The sequence below is a fragment of the Gavia stellata genome, chromosome 6 (genome assembly GCF_030936135.1).
Source record: "Gavia stellata isolate bGavSte3 chromosome 6, bGavSte3.hap2, whole genome shotgun sequence".
Classification (NCBI taxonomy): domain Eukaryota; kingdom Metazoa; phylum Chordata; class Aves; order Gaviiformes; family Gaviidae; genus Gavia; species Gavia stellata.
The window spans coordinates 34,357,499-34,375,790 of record NC_082599.1 but is presented as its reverse complement, the minus strand read 5'-3'; positions in this window follow the sequence as shown (position 1 = coordinate 34,375,790).

The following is an 18,292-nucleotide window of genomic DNA, read 5'->3' as shown; positions in this document are numbered from 1 at the left end:
GGATCTAAGAATTAGAGAGTGAATGTGCTTACAGATCTTTAAATATCCAGTCTGAACTTTCACCTCTGTGGTATATAAATACATACAGGTGAGCAGCTCAAATTTGCTACAAACTTCTGTAAGAAAATTAAATTTAAATTGTTCACTGTGGCCATGATCATGGCAAGCTTCTTTCCTTAGTACAGAAACGTCAAAAGAAGAAACTACAGCTAAGACCACTAAATCGCCACTTTAAAGGTGTTGCCTGGTGTTGATTGACAGGCATTCACAGCATCTGTCCAGATACTTGGTCCTAACTTTGAGCTCCTAGTTCAAAAATCTTGGCTTTAATTGACTTTCAGGAAGACAGTTATCTTGCTGGACCTGGAGAATGACATCATATTCTGCTTATCATGCAAGCTTTCTCATTACACCTGGCCTCTCAGCCCTCTTGGAGGATGCAAGATCATTCCTCAGTTTTGATCAGCCCTGCTCTTTGTTCTGCAGTAGTCTGCATGAAATACAATGAGATAAACAGAGTTACTACTCTAAAAAGCAATCTTGTAGGAGAAAGGAAGAATCTTTATGTGGAAAGCCAACACGACCATGAGTTCTCAGTTCAAGTTTTTAATTGCTGTGCTCCTCCTAATTCTTTCTGGTAAGCAAGGCTACATCACTTTTCCCCTCCAGTGTGCCCTTACTCATTGTGAAATTTGCCTGAGAATGCACTGGGTCAGCTCTCACTTTGGATACAACTCAGACCAAAGTCAGTTGTCACAGTACCTGAACAGTTACTTTTTAGCAACTATTTCAGGATTTAGTCTCTCCATATGGAAAAAAGAGACACAGAAATCATAATTTCTAACACCCTATTGCATGACCCCCAAGAAAAATATCTGATGCCTTCTGGTGCAAATTGTAATAGCAAAGAGTCTGGTGGGAAGAGTTTTATTGCATCATATCATTCATAACTAAGTTCTTCCCCACCCCCAAAATAAAAAACCAACCCAGGAGTCATTTCAGCCCTTAGAACAAATCTGGACTACACCCAAATAAATAAACAGTGGCCTTGGATATTATATGCCATAAAAAAGACATCAGGTTTGCCACCATGATTAAACCTGAAAGTTCAGTTTCTTCAATGAGATGTTGCAGTGAGTAAGGAAACCATAATGGGCATATTGGCAAATCTCTGCTACTGCTGTAATTAGGCCAATCACAATAAATACTTGCCGAGTGTTTCCCTCTTTAAAAACTGTCATTACATTGGACCTTCTACTGGTTTTTAGTCTTTTCTTCATGATTAAAGGAGGCTAGACTGGAAACAGACTACTTAGGCTAACAGTCGTGCTGCTTTCAAGGATGAGGAGGATGAGGACGATGAGGAGGAAGGGAGCCAACTGTGCATCTACAGAAAGAGCTGAATGGCAAATGCTCCTTGAACCATTTCATACATTGCAATCCTAATGAAAATGAAAGGAAAACTAACTCATGCTGCTTTTTAAGGATATTTTAATGTATTATTCTACATTACCTTATATAAATACACATACATATATATACACCCCTTAAATATAAATATATACAATAGAAAATGTTCAATTACTATTTAGTGTCTTCTATTCTGTTTCATGTTCACAAGTAAAAATAACTTAGATAAGCCTTCATAGAAAATAGCTATGCTTTACCCAGTTCAATTCTATAAAACTTTCCCATTGTTTTAGGTCATTGTTTATGACGTACTTACAAATTCTAACTTTGCAGTTTTTAAAACAAAAGCTGAGGATGAAACTCAAATCTGATTGAAGTTTACAGGAGTCTGGCAGGGAAAAAAATTGCCTCTTATGACTAATTCTTCAGCAGTAGAAATGAAAGTTACTGTATAACATTGCCCAGTGTGAGATGCAATTTTCTGTGCTACAGAAAATGGTCAAAACCCCCACAAAGCAATCTTGCATCAAGGAATTTTGAACACTGCATTGTTGTGCATAAGCATCTATGCCTTATTTTCAACTTTATTTTATTATTGTACCCAAACTGACAGTCACTTTTGCTATTTTTAAGTTTGTAGAGTTTTACAATCATACTCACAGGCACAGAGCAGAGATGAAAGACTGTCATTCATAAGACCCAAGCATCATGAACAATACAGAGTTTATCTCACACACGCAGTAGACAAGCTTCCTCTTCAACAGACCTCCTTGCTGGGAGCTACAGAATTGCCTGCTCCAGCGGTTGTAGCTGTGCAGAGCAAAGTAAGGTTTGGTGAGCCCTTGAGCCATTACAATCACAACCAGAACTCTTGGTGGTATATTTAATTTCTTTCCTGTCCTTTTCCTCTCTCCATTTTTCCACTGAAATCTTCCCCTCTTCTCCTCCTCTCCTCTTTCTTTCTGTCATCTGTTCATCTGAACACCAATAGCTGTTTCTGGAAAAAGTGTTTTTGGTACCTATAGGGAGAGACCTCTGGTCTCCCAGAGGGAATCTCTATTGCATTGCACAGTCTCCCGTAAGAATTTGCCTCTGTTTTCCAATACCGGCTTCTTCCTTCTGTGCTTCTCTCACTTCTCTTTGATTGGCTTTTCCAATATTCCTAAATCCTTCCTGCCAACCACGCAGTTATACTCCCCAGTATGTTATATTTTGTGCAGCATTTCCAGGTCAAGGTTTAAATGGCAATGGATTAGCAGGAATAAGCTTAAATGCCACAATGTCAGTGAGAACCACGGAAGGATACAGGGTGAATGGGCCCTTCTTGAAAAGGAAAAGAAAGATTAAACACAATTTTTATCTAAATGCTGCCAGCATGAGAATGGTGTCTCTTACTAATAATAAAATTTCTCCAGAGTGTGCTACAAATCTCCAGACCTCACAAATGTCAGGTATAAGCCTTAAAGCTTGTTGGTCCTTGGTTTCTCTGCTAGGATTGATAACAACCAACTTGTGTTCTTTGTAGTGTGCCCCTCTACTTACAAAAAAGTGGGCTGATACCATCTGGTTGCATTGTACAGATCTACCAAATGATAAATTCCTGTACTTGGATCACCTAAAAAGTTACCTTAATGTATTATCCACTGTTCAGAAATTTTATCCCCAAGATAGCACCATGACAAAAGGATTAGCAATCAGTCACATCAGATTTTCTCTTTGGAAGTTGTATATCTCTAATCATACTAGAAACCTATAATTGGAGATGACCTGTGTGGTCAGGATTGTGTGTATAGCACATTAGAAGTGTGAGGAAAACATGCAGATTGTAATTAAGACTTCCCATTGTACTCTGAAAGTTGTTAACATGTTATGTGTAGGTGTATTTATTATGTGTTGCAAGCTTCTTGACAAGATGTGGTCTCTATCTTAATCAGTATAAACAAGCATTTGGCATGAGGTGGGGAAAAAATACTGCATACTTGGATTTTCCTCTAATTTTAGGCTCAGTGAGGACAAAAGAGGTAAGGAAGTGGCAGGCAGCATATTTACTTCGTTCTAATTCCTTTGTTTATAATGGTTTTATCTTTGTTATTTAAGTAAATGAGGCAGGTCTAAAATTCATTGGTACCTGGAAAACGAATAAAAGCAAAAGAAAGGCCCCTGGCCTGAGTAACTTATGGAATACACTCCTAGGGTTCTTCAGAAATATGTGTAGCTTTTAGGTTAATAGTCTTGAGGATACCTTTTCTTACTTGGATGCACAGCACATCATGAATTTTACATGGCAAGAGGAGGCTTCAAACATGTTCATCTACTCCCAGATACGTTTGTGTTTTATCCATGTTCACGGAGTAGTTCCATTCCAGATTTTTGCAATAATCTCTCTTTCTTGCCATAGTGTACAAATTCTTGCAGTTGAATGCCTATCTTTACATGTTTTGATTAATATGGGAGGTGGATCTTCTGTAACACTGGAGAGATTTGTATTCTACCCATGTCCTTTTTCTGTTTTGCAGTATAACAAACCAAACAAATGGAAAGTCAAACAAAAACTCCTTCAGCTCTCCCACAGATCTTTTCCAAATATATCTCAGGGGAAGGGCTTGAGTTTTCCAGTCCCTCACCCCCTTCCTGTACTGTCTGCTTATAATCTAACTTTCTTCATTAACTGGAAAAGAAGATTAGCTGCTTCTTCAGCTGTTCATGCTTTCAGCAATGAATACAGTTTATCTTACTTCCTTAGTGAAAATGCACAGAATTTGACAGTCTGTACTGTTATTCGAATATTATTCCCCCCTCACTTTATCCTGAGCCTTGACAATGGAAGTCCTATTGTATTCTTTCTGCTATGCCTCTGCAGATATTTCCAGGATGCAGAGGTAACTCTCTACCAAGTCAAGATGCAGGACTGCGAAAAACAGAGATCTCTTGAAGGTCTCTTGTGCATATGTCAGTGGAAAGAAACAAAGTGTGTAGTCACCTGCTAAGTAGGACCTTTAATTCAGTAGGGCATGAAGCTCTTCCTTCCAGTACCCTCATGTCCTAAAGCGAGGACACTGTGATGACAAATCATTTCAGCTTTTAATTAAAAAAAAAAAGAAAAATGTTTCAACCATCTAAATTGGACACAAATCATGAAAGTGTGAACCTGAAAAGGTGTCAAAAGCCAAAAGGCAACTCCTCTCCTCCCCACCAAAAAAATCTTCAACATGCCTTTTCTAACTTCAGGCTTTTAAGTCAATCTCAAGATTTTTGAAAGCTTTGGTATAGCAGTAGTATGGGTAATTGTCCAGAAGAACACTGTGTTTGGAGATTTCTTACCCTTAATCAAATTTCTTTTAGTGCAGTGTTTCTTTATAATATTTCCCTGGGGCATCACACTGAGACTGGCCGTGCAAAGCTTTAACATGGTCATTTTGTAAGGGACTGTTATTTGCATATCCATAGGCTTCCTCTTTCTCTTTTCACTTCATTTCAACTGGTGAGCATCTTACCTGATGTGTAAAGCATGGGTTAATCTGACAAAACCAAATTAAAGCAGAAGAAGATTAGAGCACCCCAGAAAAGACACAACAACTGGGATTTTTTGTTTCACGTTTTCAAATGTGCCACATTTTCCCATACAATTCTGAGTGCTGCAACAGAACCTGCAGCCTGACTTTTTTTTTTTTTAATCGGAAATATCTATGTGATTTTTCAAACAGGGACATGATCTTTAGTTCTCAACCAGTGTGTGAATCCTCTTTATAATGATAGATGAGTTCTCTTTTGTAAAGAGGTGTCAATGAAAGCAACACTTGAGGTTCTCCTTTTTGCTTTTTATGTGTACATCATTATAAAATGAAAAAAAGGAGTGGGGATCAGAACAGTAGAGAACTTAAATGTCACTTTGCTTTGCCCCTGCAAGCTGTCTGTGTCAGAGCCTCTCCACCTCCTGCCCCCGCAGCCTCTGTCTGAATTTCTACCCTCCGAGTCATTCTGGATGTGGACGTGAGTCTCCACTTAGCTCATTGCAGAACGGCGGCCCAAATGCCAGGGAGAGAAAAGGAAAAATCTTGGCAGATTGCTAACATATCAAGTGTTAATGAATACAGTTCTCTAATTAGAAATGTCTGCAAGAACTGAGTAATAGGATCCTTTGAAAATGTGACAGTTTTTAATTTCTTTTGTTAGTACAGTTTATACTTTTCTGAATTAGAGCTTTTATCAAACTGGCATCAGACTTTAGGAATGACAATAATACTTGAAATACAAATAGACTTTCTTTTGAAATCACTAGCTAAGCTAATATTTTATTGAAATTCTGAGTTTCTGGACTTTATTAGGTTAATAGATATAATTTAAGAACCTTTTTTTTCCTTCCTTGTTTTCTTTCACTGTTTAAAAAAAGTCCTAATGAATGTAAGATTGGCTAGAATTTGCTAGCTATTTTTCAGAAACATCTTTTTTTTTTTTTTATTTAATTTCAAATGTAATACCTCCCCAGATGGCAGACTTTGTAATTCATGGCACCAGTTCAAAAAGGTATATTAACTGCTCAGCATCAAGCATTTACTGGACTTAATAATGAATTGGCTTAATATTAATTAAAATAAGTCCCTTCCTCAGCGTGAAGTTTCAGGAGATGCAGATGGTTTTACTTCTGTGTGCCCACCTCCATTTTATACCAACACCCCCCCCAAAACAGAACAGAACACTGAAGACCCAGAGCAGCACATAAACACTGTATGTCCCTTGAAGTCCTCTAAAGGAGCTTGAAAGGGATGGTTTCTTTCATTCTTGGCCAGACAGTGATAGACAAACAGGTAAAAAGGCAAGGGGAAAAATACCATTTACTCACTGTAGCAGCAGGAAATCAAGCAAAGAAAATAAACAGGGTTTGAATCCTGGGCCTTTAACCTGCTAGTCAGACAGTTTTCTACAGTTTCATTCTGTGCACATTTGTGTGCTGGTAAATGATGAAGGGGAGGTAGAGGAACTGAAGGCTTGTGGGATCCCTGGGACTCCCACAGCTACGAGCACAGCTGTACAAACACACGCAAGCTTTGTTAAGGTAGGGTGGGCAATAGGCTGAAACTGCTGAGCCGATCTGACCTATAAATCCCTTGCAAAAGCTCTGCCTGAGAGAAAGCCAGAAGTTATGTGTAAATGTTTTACCCAGCCAATTGTTTTTGGTCCTCTTCTGTATATACATAAAACCTCTAACATCCTCCTGGCTAGATAATTTTGTAAGTAGGTGCTTTGAGCGTGCTGCTGAATTGCTGATTACCTGGGGCAGAGGGAGGGAAGGGGAGGGATCAGTGGGTGGATGGAGGAACTAATAACTCAGGAACTCATTCAAATGAACGTAGAGTTTTAAAGGATACGTGATATATCACATAAGCCGACGTAGGGCTAATGGCTACAGGAAGTCTATAAAAAAGAGAAGGCGACATCCATCAGTTTGTTTTGAGGGGAAGGATGATATGAATTGGTCAGATTAGTAACAAGAAGATTAGATTAATTATTTCGAATTGGACTGATACAGTCTCTGTCTTCCTTTCCTCCCCTCAGCCTCCCCCAGTAGATCTCCCGCTGCTCATTTGCAGATGCAATCTCATGTGAGGGCACAGCATCGCAACCCTGCACTGTCCTGAATGCATGTCGACAAGCCATACCCAAGCTAGTCCCCAATAACACTTACCATGCAAATCACAAAACCATCAGCACCCTTGATGAAGAAAAGAAAAATAGGGGATCTTTCTCTCAGACTTTTTTTTTTCCCTTTCCAAACATTTCTGAACTCTATGTGACCTCCTTTACGACTGAATCTAAGCACCTCTAAATACATAGCAAATTGGACAGTAGAAAGCAGAGTAACACATCACAAACTGAAGGAAGCTAAAGGAAGTAATGAGAAGTAAAACAAACAAAGCTGAAGATGAAAATTAGGCAGCCTAAACCAGAGAAAGCTGAAATAAAACATATGGATTGGAGTATTAAATGTAGTGTGAACTGTGCAACCTGCCCCCCATTTTCTTCCCCTTCGCCATCCTTCCCACCACCTCAAAAGCAGTTAAACTACAGGGGGATAATATCACACTTGGGATTTATGAAACAAAATCAATGAGAGCAATGGGAGTAACGTCACTCCTGTAAATGATCAAAATCCACCAATTACAGGGAGGTGTTAATCCTCATCAGACCTGTTTGCTGCTGTGGCAGCATTTGAGGTAAAGCTGCTCTGGAAGTGTTAGGGGACCAGCTAGTCTCACAGCGTTTGGAGGAGTGAAGGTATTTCCACCCAGCCTTCTCCAAAAGAAGTTTGAAGAGGAGGAGAGAAAGAAAAGGCTAGGAGTGGGGAGGGGGTCAAGCATCATATCTTCGTTCATTCGTTGGGTGGGAATAAAAAAAATCTAGCAAATGTTGGGTGATAGGTCCAAAATTCCCTGCATGAGTTCTGCTGCTAGAGCTTTTCTCCCATGACTTTCAACATCGCTAGACCTCCTCAGTGATCTGATAACTCAGTAATTGGAATTGGCTGCCTTTTATGCTGTATATTTTTATGCTTTATGTCAGAGGAAATCAGAGCTAAAATATTGTTGAATCTGTGCTTGCTTTAGCTTGTAACTGAAGTGCATTGCTAGGGAAGCAGAGATCCACATCTAAGCTGATGTTGCCAGGAAGGATCACAAGTGCAGGAAGCTTGCAGGATCAAGTCCTAGAAGACAAAAAAGCAGTAGTGTCAACAACACAGGTGTTTGATGGTTGTTTTGTTTTGCCCTTTCTCTTTTCTATCTCTAGAAATATAACTTGTGCTGTTAAATATGGGTAAAATGACTGGACTTAACATGATATTTCTCCTTGGGGTAAAACTAGTTAGGCTAATTGTGCAGTGATTCATAAATACAGATTATGCATTGAATGGACATTTTGGTCATTCAGAGATTGTTTTTCTCTCTCTGGGTTTTAACACAACAGACCTAAAGGCTAAAGTTTCTCAAAAGCCAGTTTACTTCCAATGAGGTGGACCATTTTCTGCTATGGCACTGGGAAAAGATGGAGGCAAGAGGGGAGATGGGAGACAAGGGGGGCTGAACCTGCCAGGGCTCCCAGCAGCACTTGGACCAGCTGCCTGAGTTCTTGCTTGAGCAACTTAAGCAAGGCTGTGGTCATTTTTCCACGCACCCTATTTTTGACTAAAGGCTAGAGGTTGTGCCTTGGGATAGTCCTGCAGAGATCGGTGTTCTCTAGAACCGTCTGCAGTTACACAGAAGGTGAAAGGCAGCATTGTCTCTGCAGCAGCTACTGAAAGGTGCCTTTTGGAGTTTCTGCAAAGCAAAGGGACTCTTGGGTTTTGCAGGTACAATGAACAAATTAACAACAGGCTGCTCAGAGAGGCTGTGGAGTTCCATGCTTGGAAATACTCAAAACACAACGATGCAGCCCCGAGCAAGCTGCTGTAGCTGGCCTTGCTTTGTGTAGGGGGTTGGATGAGGCCATCTCCAGAGGTGCCAGCCAGCCTCAGCCCCGCTGTGAGCCTGTCACTCTGTGAACAGTAAACTGTGTTTGCTTGGGCTTGACATGCTGCAGCACGAGTGACTGAGCTTCAAAAGAAAAACAGGGTACAAAAATAGGGCCACTCTTTCTCACCACAACAGCAAGGTTTCTTTACTGCAGTACTCTTCTGCACCATCAGTCAGCCGTCCACCACGCAGATGGCCCTGCCCAGCACTGCTGTTTGCCTGGGGCCAGCAGGAGCTCCCCATACGGTGGCCATGAGCCGTGGGGTCAGGCCAAACAGGCAGGACTGAGGAAACCTGAGACATCACCAGCTATGGCATGGCCTTTTGTTTGTTTGTTTGTTTTCCTGTAGAACAGTCATGATATGGTCATAAAGCACAGCAAAATGCAATGGTAGCGATACTTAAATATTTATAGTTTTTTTCCCTATTTTTCTTTTCGGTCACACAGAAAGTGTCCTTTCCAGGACAACAAACAATGGAAATTTGTGTAGCACGGAGAGGAAATCATGAGGTGCCAACTGCCCTCAGACCCTGATCATACAAAGAATTTTGTTTTATTGAAATACCTTCCTGACTCTGGACTCTGATCTGTGAGCACTTCAGCAGATGGCATCTGGGCAATTACAGCTGAAACTCTCCAACAGAACTAGTGAATATTGTACTGCTAATTCCTTTCAAAATGTGCCAGGGCACAGGAGGCAAGAAATTAATGACATATTGCAAATTTCCAGCATAATCTTTTTATACTACATCTAATGTTTTACTGAAGTGTTGGCTTTCTGCTGTACTAACAAAATGAAAACACGTGAGGAGGTGTAACCTCATGATAACATTAGAATATAGGGTAGAATATAGGGACAATATAAATTGTCAGCTGAAATTTCAGTTTCAGGCCTATAATGATGCTTATACCACCATGACTTCCATTCATCTCTGAAAAGTGTTGCCAAATGCTGCCTGACAAAGACATGTTACTTACTGATGGAAATCAGTACTTACTGCTAATCTGAAAAAACAAAGGCCAAATGAAAGTGGATTATATTCTTTCCCCATTTACCTTCCTCTGTTTCACTAGAGGTTCAAAAAGTCTATTTATAATACAAAATAATTTACAGCTGGTGGATCTGAACTCGCACTTCATACTCAGGCCAATGAGTCTCAAGAAGATAAATCTGTTTTCTCAGTCAGAGAAAACAAGGGGTGAAATTTTGGTCCATCAAAGTCTAATGCAAAAGTCACATTGACTTCTCTGGAGCTAGGATTTCATCCAATATATAGCAGTAGCTCTGTTTTAAACTATGATCAATAGAGATCCAACGGTTGTACTTGTAGCCACTGAATATCCTCACAACATGGGAAATACATTAAGTTACATATTTCATAGTTTTGGTACAGAATACTTAGCTTGCAATTTGCGGTGCGTGGTTCATGCCTAGTGGAAACGGCTCTAGGTTGAGGAATCAGAGCCTTTCTCCAGAAAAAATACACGTGTCAGTTCCAAATATGGACCTTGAGAGCTTAGGTGGAAAATTTTTGTTGTGTAGCCATTAAAAACCTTGCGCATTGATCAGTTCTTCACATTTGGGAGCTTCCTTGTGGAGGAAAAAGCACTCATATGAATATTCATAGCAAACCTAACTGAAATGGTTTATAGATACTACCAAAGGAAAGGTTTGCTGTTTTATCTCAAATGAAAACATGAAAATATATTTTTGGCAGTATTTATCCAGTTGTTGTAAAAAGACAGCTTTTTTTTTCTTTTTTTTTCCAGCCTGAAGCAATCTATCGCACTATAAATCCTACTGATAAGGAATTTAAAATAGAGATCTTTCTTTCTAAACCTTGAAAGTATTTCTTACAAATGAACAAAAAATCATCACTGTTTTGTAACATGTCCCTGAGTGGGGATTTTCTCCTGTTTCTTAACGCTCTTCCTTTGCTACTCTGCTACAATCAGATCTATAAGCTGGCATGCTTCATTCGTCTTAAGCAATTGACTGAAGACAGGAAGTTACTTTTTTTATACAAATGATGAGTTAGACCTCTAGAAGTGCTATAAAACAACAGATAGTGAGGTGATCATGTTAAAAATATTTTAACATTTTTCAAGGGTCAAGTTTCATATAAGAAGTGGTGTTTTCCTTGGGGAACTTTAGCTGGACCAAATCACTCAAATTGTTTGAAGTTCTCCCTGAGATCCATGTGCTTGTCTACACTTTTAATCTCCTGTCTACTTTGATGTTTCACCATGACTAAGCTATATGAGGTCCCCAAGCATTTTTAGATGAGTCTGAATACTAATAAAAGATGAGAATGTAAAATGATGCTTTCAACTGGTAACTTGTTCAGAAAATGTGCTGACAATATAAGTGAACACTATATACAGTATCATTACGCAAGTCTTACCTAAGACTGCCTTTTTCCAAGTCAGAGGCATGAGTAGCTGGTGTAACTCCTGTGTGTCCCCATGTTGTTTGTTCATATTATTTTATAAATATTTTTCCAACACATTAAAAAAGAAATTTAGAATGTTTCAGTTTAACTCTTAAAGCTTATAGACTGTGTAATGCATCTCAAAATGCACGCCAAATTCTGCCTCTGAGAAATGGAAGGGATGTTAATAGGCTTATTTAATGCTTCTGCTGAGATTAACCAGGACCCATTTCAGCAGCACAGTGCTGCTTACTGAGGTGAAAGACAGAGAAAGCTCTATTGCAGATGTCTCTTTACCAGTTTATCACATCCATACCTCTATGGGAAAAAAGCAGAGATAAACAACAGGTGAAATGTTAGCGGTTTCATTCCCCCTCAGTGGGGCATGTGAAGGCAGATTACAAAGAAGTCAAAGAAGCTCCATTGATCTAATATTCTGAACAGATGAGGGAGAGCTGAGATCTCCCAGTTTCACGTAAAGGGGCTTTGACCGACTGCCTTTTTCTTAAATGTTACTGGTCAGAAAGATGGCACTTGTGCAGGCTTAGCACAAAACCCTGCTACCAGCACTGCTACCTGCTTGATACTTATTCATTTTGCCACCTGCAGCTCTGAAGAAAGCACCTTCAACAAAGCTGGTTTTCGGGACTGTGAGAAATGATGACAGAGAATATGGATTCCTTCCTAAAGGTTTGGCTTCCAATAAAAATGTGTTAAAAGATGGTGTGTTGACTCAACAGAAAGGAAAAATGGCAGTGAAAGTTACCACTTACCCACCAACTGCACAAGACAGCCAAAATGTCTCGCTTGAGAACTCTAAATATGCTAAGTTTATATTTTGGAATATAACAAATACTTCCTGAAGGACAACACAGATGTTATGAATTATCACTTGTATCATTTTAGCACTCAATAATTCCAGTCATCAATTGGGACCTCCACAGGTGTGCACTGACAAGGGAAAACCCCTGTCCCAGGCTCTAGCTAGCTTGTAACCCATAGTTTAAAAGAAATGTTAGGAAGAAAAGGACTAGAAATACATTTATGAAAACATTTCATGGTTAGCTCCAACTTTGTGTCTGAAGACAGCATTTCTGAGCTGACACTTGTATCGAAAGGGTGGCATTAGTTTGGGTATCCTTGGTTATGACATCAGTGTTAGTCCAAAGTAAAATAAGGATTCTCCAGTTGGTTGCCATACTTCTGATTGACTGTTAGCGGTAAAATGAGTAAGCTCAGAATTATTTCTGAAAGCGACCTTTGACCAACTGGCTCACGGTATTTCCAATTCCTGCTCCAAGATATTTTTAATTGGCTTTTCCACTGTGTTTTGAAGTGTTAAGCTATCTGTTACGATTTATTGGCAGCTTTTAAAAGTACTCCACGTACATAGGCAAAGCTTACAACATAAGATAATATTTCATATGCGTTTACTATGCCGTTTCAATGGTACAATCTTTATGTCAGCCAGACTATTTATGAAGTACTTTCCTCAAAATGGTTTAGGGATAATAGCTTATATTCCTATGTCATGAGTTAAGGACTTAAAAACTGACTGAAACAGCAACTAGATTTTCAGTTCTTTAGACTGCAGACATGGTGATCTCATGATCTTCCCCATGAAGCAGAAGGCTTTGAATATCTGGATAAGAGATAAAATATTTGAAAAGTTGAACTAAGCATAGGGGAAGAAATCAGGAAGATAAGGTATAAATTTAACATCTGGACTCCTCGTTTGGAATAATGCTTTCTGATGCAGCAGTGGATAGAGTAATCTTTCCTGGAACTGCTGGTAGCATGAGTGCCAAGAGGCAATTCCCCTGTGTTTAATTTTTTAGTACAGTCATTCATTTTTAAAAAACACATGCTGATCAATTGCCTAAAATTAAGTGTGAAGACTCCAATCCAGAGCATCTAAGCAGGAGCACTCATTTCACGTCAAATAGGAGACCTGCAAAACGGCTGTTAGGGCAGTGGGGTCCCCCGGGAGCTCAGCACCAGCGCGGTTATGCAGCGCAGACTGCGCGGGTCTGAGCCCTGCTCCGGGCTGCCCCGGCTGCAGCTGCAGTGGCTTGCACTCGCCGTTAGAGTTCACCTGGGAGCAAGGACGGCTCCGACTGCAGAGATGTGCATGAGTTCCTAGATTTAACATTTCTTTGCCCAAATTCTCATCTGGTTTTGGGGTGGAGGTTTGGGTGGGGTTTTTTGGGGGGGAGGGAGGGTCTCTTTTGGTGGAATGAGATGGATTTTAGGGCATTTATGCAAAGCTGTTTGAGCACAGTCAAAAATCTGTCCAATCTTGCCCAAGTAGATGTATCTCTGAGCCAAAACTCAACTGAGCAGACACAAGGAGCAGAGCGAGTCTTTGTTTCCAATACTCATTCCAGAAAAGATGGGATAATTGTATGTTCGTTATAAACTGCAGCAAGATTTTTTCAAATGCACTGTTTTGATTTATTCAGCAACACTCAGAATGGTTAAGTTATGGCACTCTTGCTGCACTGCCCAGTTACCTCTTGCATCACTTGAGGCTCAGCAATCCGGTTGCACTCATTCGTTTTGCATGTGCTCCCTCTCACATGCCTATTTAAACACCTCCCAGATCCTCCTTTCTAAGACACAAGATTAGGTGCACTACAGGTTTTTTAGAAGAGTCAGAACTGTACCTATGGCCCAAAGATCGTAGGAAACAAAATGTTATGGGCAATTCCATTCAATGCCATTTATCTACAAGTAGCCCAAAGATTTTACAAGTGAAAGTGCAATTTTTCATGTGTTTTGCTTCTGCAAAGTACAAGTTCTGGAATGAGAGAAGAATTGCATGTTCTTGCATTTTCAGCAAAATGTGTAGGAGACATTTAGTCCAGGACAAACTTTTGGTTTACTTTTATTTTGTGTATTTCTGCACCTCTGTCTGCCTAATCTCCCCCTCTTGCATCCCCAGCACTCTCTAAGGAGTATAAGAAATTTGTTACAAAAAATCAAAAGGTTCAATATCTGCACTGTGCTACAGGACAGCAAGAGAAATTTAAGTCATCATCAGTATGCCAGACCTGTAAAATAGCAGGGCAAAAGTTCTCAGAGGATGGGATGAAATAGCCACGCACTGTATTAAAGAGGAAGAACAAGGCTTTTAACTAATTGTTTTTTCCATGGTGCAGTTAGTCATGCCATACACCCACTCCTGGAGATACCCACACTTGCCTACGTGCTGAGATTTGCTGACCCGGAGTGGGTATCACCAGGGACCATAAGCAGTCAAAGAGGGAAGAGGAACTCTTCCAGACCACAACTGTTTTCAGCCCAGGGGATCTTCTGAGGATGATTCAGTTTGTCTTTTTGGAATCCCTCCACAGATCCAATTGATCTAAACCTTACAAAGACATCTGAGCTCCTTGTTGCTTGTGGATACAGCAGTAAAATACACTTTGAATTCCAATGTCAATGTTAAGACAATGTCTCCCTAAGAAATACTGCTGGGGTAAAATCAAGTGAAGACAACTGTAGAAAACACAATTTAAAGGCACCTTTGAAGGTCATGTACTCTATTCTCCTATCCTACAGCAACTGTCTGGAACCCAGTGTTCATCCTGACAGCAGTCTGTAGCTGTAGATCTACTGAAATAGCAGATGAGCATGGTTTCTGAATCATATTGCGTAAAATAATAACTCTAAGTCTATACCAAAACTCAGGAACAATTATGATCTGAAAGAAAGAATGTTTGAAAAATGGGAACCAGTTCTTAATTTTCCATATCTGAGACCAGTAACACTGGAATGTTATCTAAACTATGACACCTGTGAATGCGGGCCATTGTTGGGATTCTTGTGAAAGAATCTGATCCCATAACACCATAAATGAAAAGTAATCATAACAGTGGTACCTGAACAGGGATTTACTGTGGGAAGGAATAACTAAGCCGGCTATTGGCATTCCCCTATGACATTTGGCTTTCTAGGCCTGCACTTAGGTCAGCTATGTGGATATTTGTCTTCAACATTTCTAGGTATTCAGCTTCCAAACTTTTTGAGATTTGTTCAGTTTGGGTTTTGATTTTAATTATAGTAGATCAAATTTCTCTCAATAAATTACATTTGGGTCCTTAATAACAGCAGTTGATCAAACTAATATTTGAGGTGACACTCTGTATCGTGGCTCAGACTGCCACCTTTCATACCCTCCTCACTGGGCTGCTTACAATGCTGAAAACTCCCATCTAACCTTGGCCTACCAGCCTATCGCCATTACAGTAACATTTCTGAGGCACTGTGATGTGGCTCAGTGTGGCAAGACCATACCGCCTCTACAAAGGTTTGTGGGAGCGCTCATTGAAAAGCAAACTCCTGTCTTATTTCCTGTGGTGGTGGGAGCATGGATCAAACAAAACCAGGCTTTATTTTAATAGGTTGAAATGGGCTGAAGAGAAGGCAAGGATCTCGTCTTCTTGGCTGACATAACCTGTCCATCATCTGAAGGGTTTGTAATGAAGCGTGGTGGATTCATTTTTTTAAAAAAATTGCAATTTATAATTGCTTAGTGATGTTGTCACCTAGGAACACTGAATCTCTCTCACATTGGTGTTAGATGATCAAGATATTAAAAGGTATATAGCTTATATTATTTCTTTCAAGAAATGAAGAGCACTTATGATGTCAACTTTCCCCCTGGGTCTCCCTGAATCTTGGTAATCCTCTGCCTGTTTATTTCAGATAGTTAACTTAAATGAATGGAATTAAAGATTTACAGGTGATTTTAATAACTGTTTTTTTGCACAACCTAAACTACAATGGAGAGATGCTTTGTAGAAATTTGCTGACAATTAAAACAAAAAAAAATACAGTTTCCCATCTGCAATAAAGGGTCTCGGAAGTTATGGGGATCAATGAATGTAGCCCTTGTTGTTAATTAACAACAAATTAACTCTATCCCAGCCAAAACCAGCACAGTCCTATAAGATCAGAACATATTAAAGTGTTATAAAAATGTCAGTTTAACTTTTATCAACCTTGGCTCAATGTATTTCTGCTTTCCACCACTGGCACTTTGATTGCATACAGTGTACTTACATGTATATGTTCTTTTATAAAACTTTTTTTCTATTACATTAAATTCAAAGTCATTCATATTTGTTAAAAAAAACATCAGCATAGTGTGTGTTTTCAAATTAGACAGGCTTCCAACCCACCTTCTATGCTTCATCATGGTGCTGATAAATGTTTTATGACAAATATTACTAACAGTTTGATTTTGGTAACAAAAACACTTCACTTGTTTAGATTTTACAACCTTTTATAAAGTGTTTTCCTGCCTAAAATATTGAGGTCTTTCATTCTTCCAGCTTGTGGCCATCTCTGTTTCATTGCTTTTAAACAAATTACATTTCTGAATGCAGCTTCATTTGTTCTGCCATTGCATTATTCTGCCTGAAGCTTAAACTAAGCAAAGGGATCGCTGCTTTTACCATGCACATTTAACCTCTGACTCTTTCAGTCATGTTGAGATTTTCTGGATGTCTTCCATAATTACAGTTTCAAAATATGCCAGATGTAGTATCAAACTGTTTGTAGGCTGTTGAAACACCTCTTAAACTCTTTGAAATGGATACATTTGTGATTCTTCATCTCTGTTCATCTGGAGGAAAGAAACAATTAGGGGGAAATTCCCACTTAGTGGAATGGGCTTCCCTTATGTCCTTGTGGATGCATCCATCCGCAGCATGACAGGCTCATGAATGTGGGCAACCTGTGTGCCTACCTTTGAATTCCTGCAAAGTTATGTTGGCTGCATTGTCAAAGGTTTCAAAATAATCAACAGTGCATATGTAAAATCACTATGGCACTTCACAAGGTAAAGCAAAGCAGGATAAAATAGGGTTGAGGTGGATAAATATGGTGGTAAACTGTCTGCTACTACAGAGAAAAGCAACAATAATTTTTGTCTGAGGTAAATGCATAGTGCATTTAACATCTTAGCGTATCTATGCTGCCAATAAGAGCAGCCTTGCTGACAGAGTAGGCTGCAGTGCCAGCTTGTAGAGCATCTCAGTGTCCCTCACGTAAGGGGACCGTGGCATGAGCAAGCAGGGCTCGGTCACAGAGCCCAGTGCTTCCTTAATTCTATCAGCACCAAGCCTGAAGCTGTTCATATTGAAAATAGGCTTAGTAATCATAACAATAATAGTTATTTATGTGTGTTCTGTAGTCCACACAAACCTTCTACTTCTTAAAGAAAGAAAGACCTCAATCATATCATATGACTATATTCATCAGCCTTTTTTTTTCTCTTTTTTTGAGATAGATCGTTTCCGTCAGATCCAATTGCCAAAAAAAAAATCTGTAGGCATACAGCAGAACTGTTGCTGTTTTAAATCTCCTGTATTTTTTCAACTGCTAAATGTAAAACTTTATGCTTTAGATTTTCATACAGAAAATATACAAGAGTTTTGTGGAAAATGTGTAGGGCATGCAGTAAAGTACACTATGCCAAAAGTATGGTATGTTTCTTCAGATAGTCTTCCTCAGGGATTTTATTTGCATTGGTTCTGGGCTGTATTAATGTTGCTTTGTTAAAATATTTCCTTTTCCACTGTCATTTGACCATTTGTAGAAATGCTTCTTATTGGCTAACATCTTTTTTTATTACCACCTTCTCTTGAAGGTCCCATTCCAGCTAACATAATAATAGGATATAGTGTTGGGAGATTCATAAACCATAAAACCACTAATTCTAACATACTGCAGGCAAGTTATATGTATGGCAACATAAAACAGTGTGACATGCAGTGTTACAAAAAGCGTCACAGAACTGGGAAACATGTATATCATGCTATTTACTAATTGTCCAGATATGACAAAAATCATCCTGGGAGATGTATATACAGTATGAAAAACCAGCTTAAAGCACCATCAGAAATAAATCCTGACCTCAGTGCAATTGTTTAAGT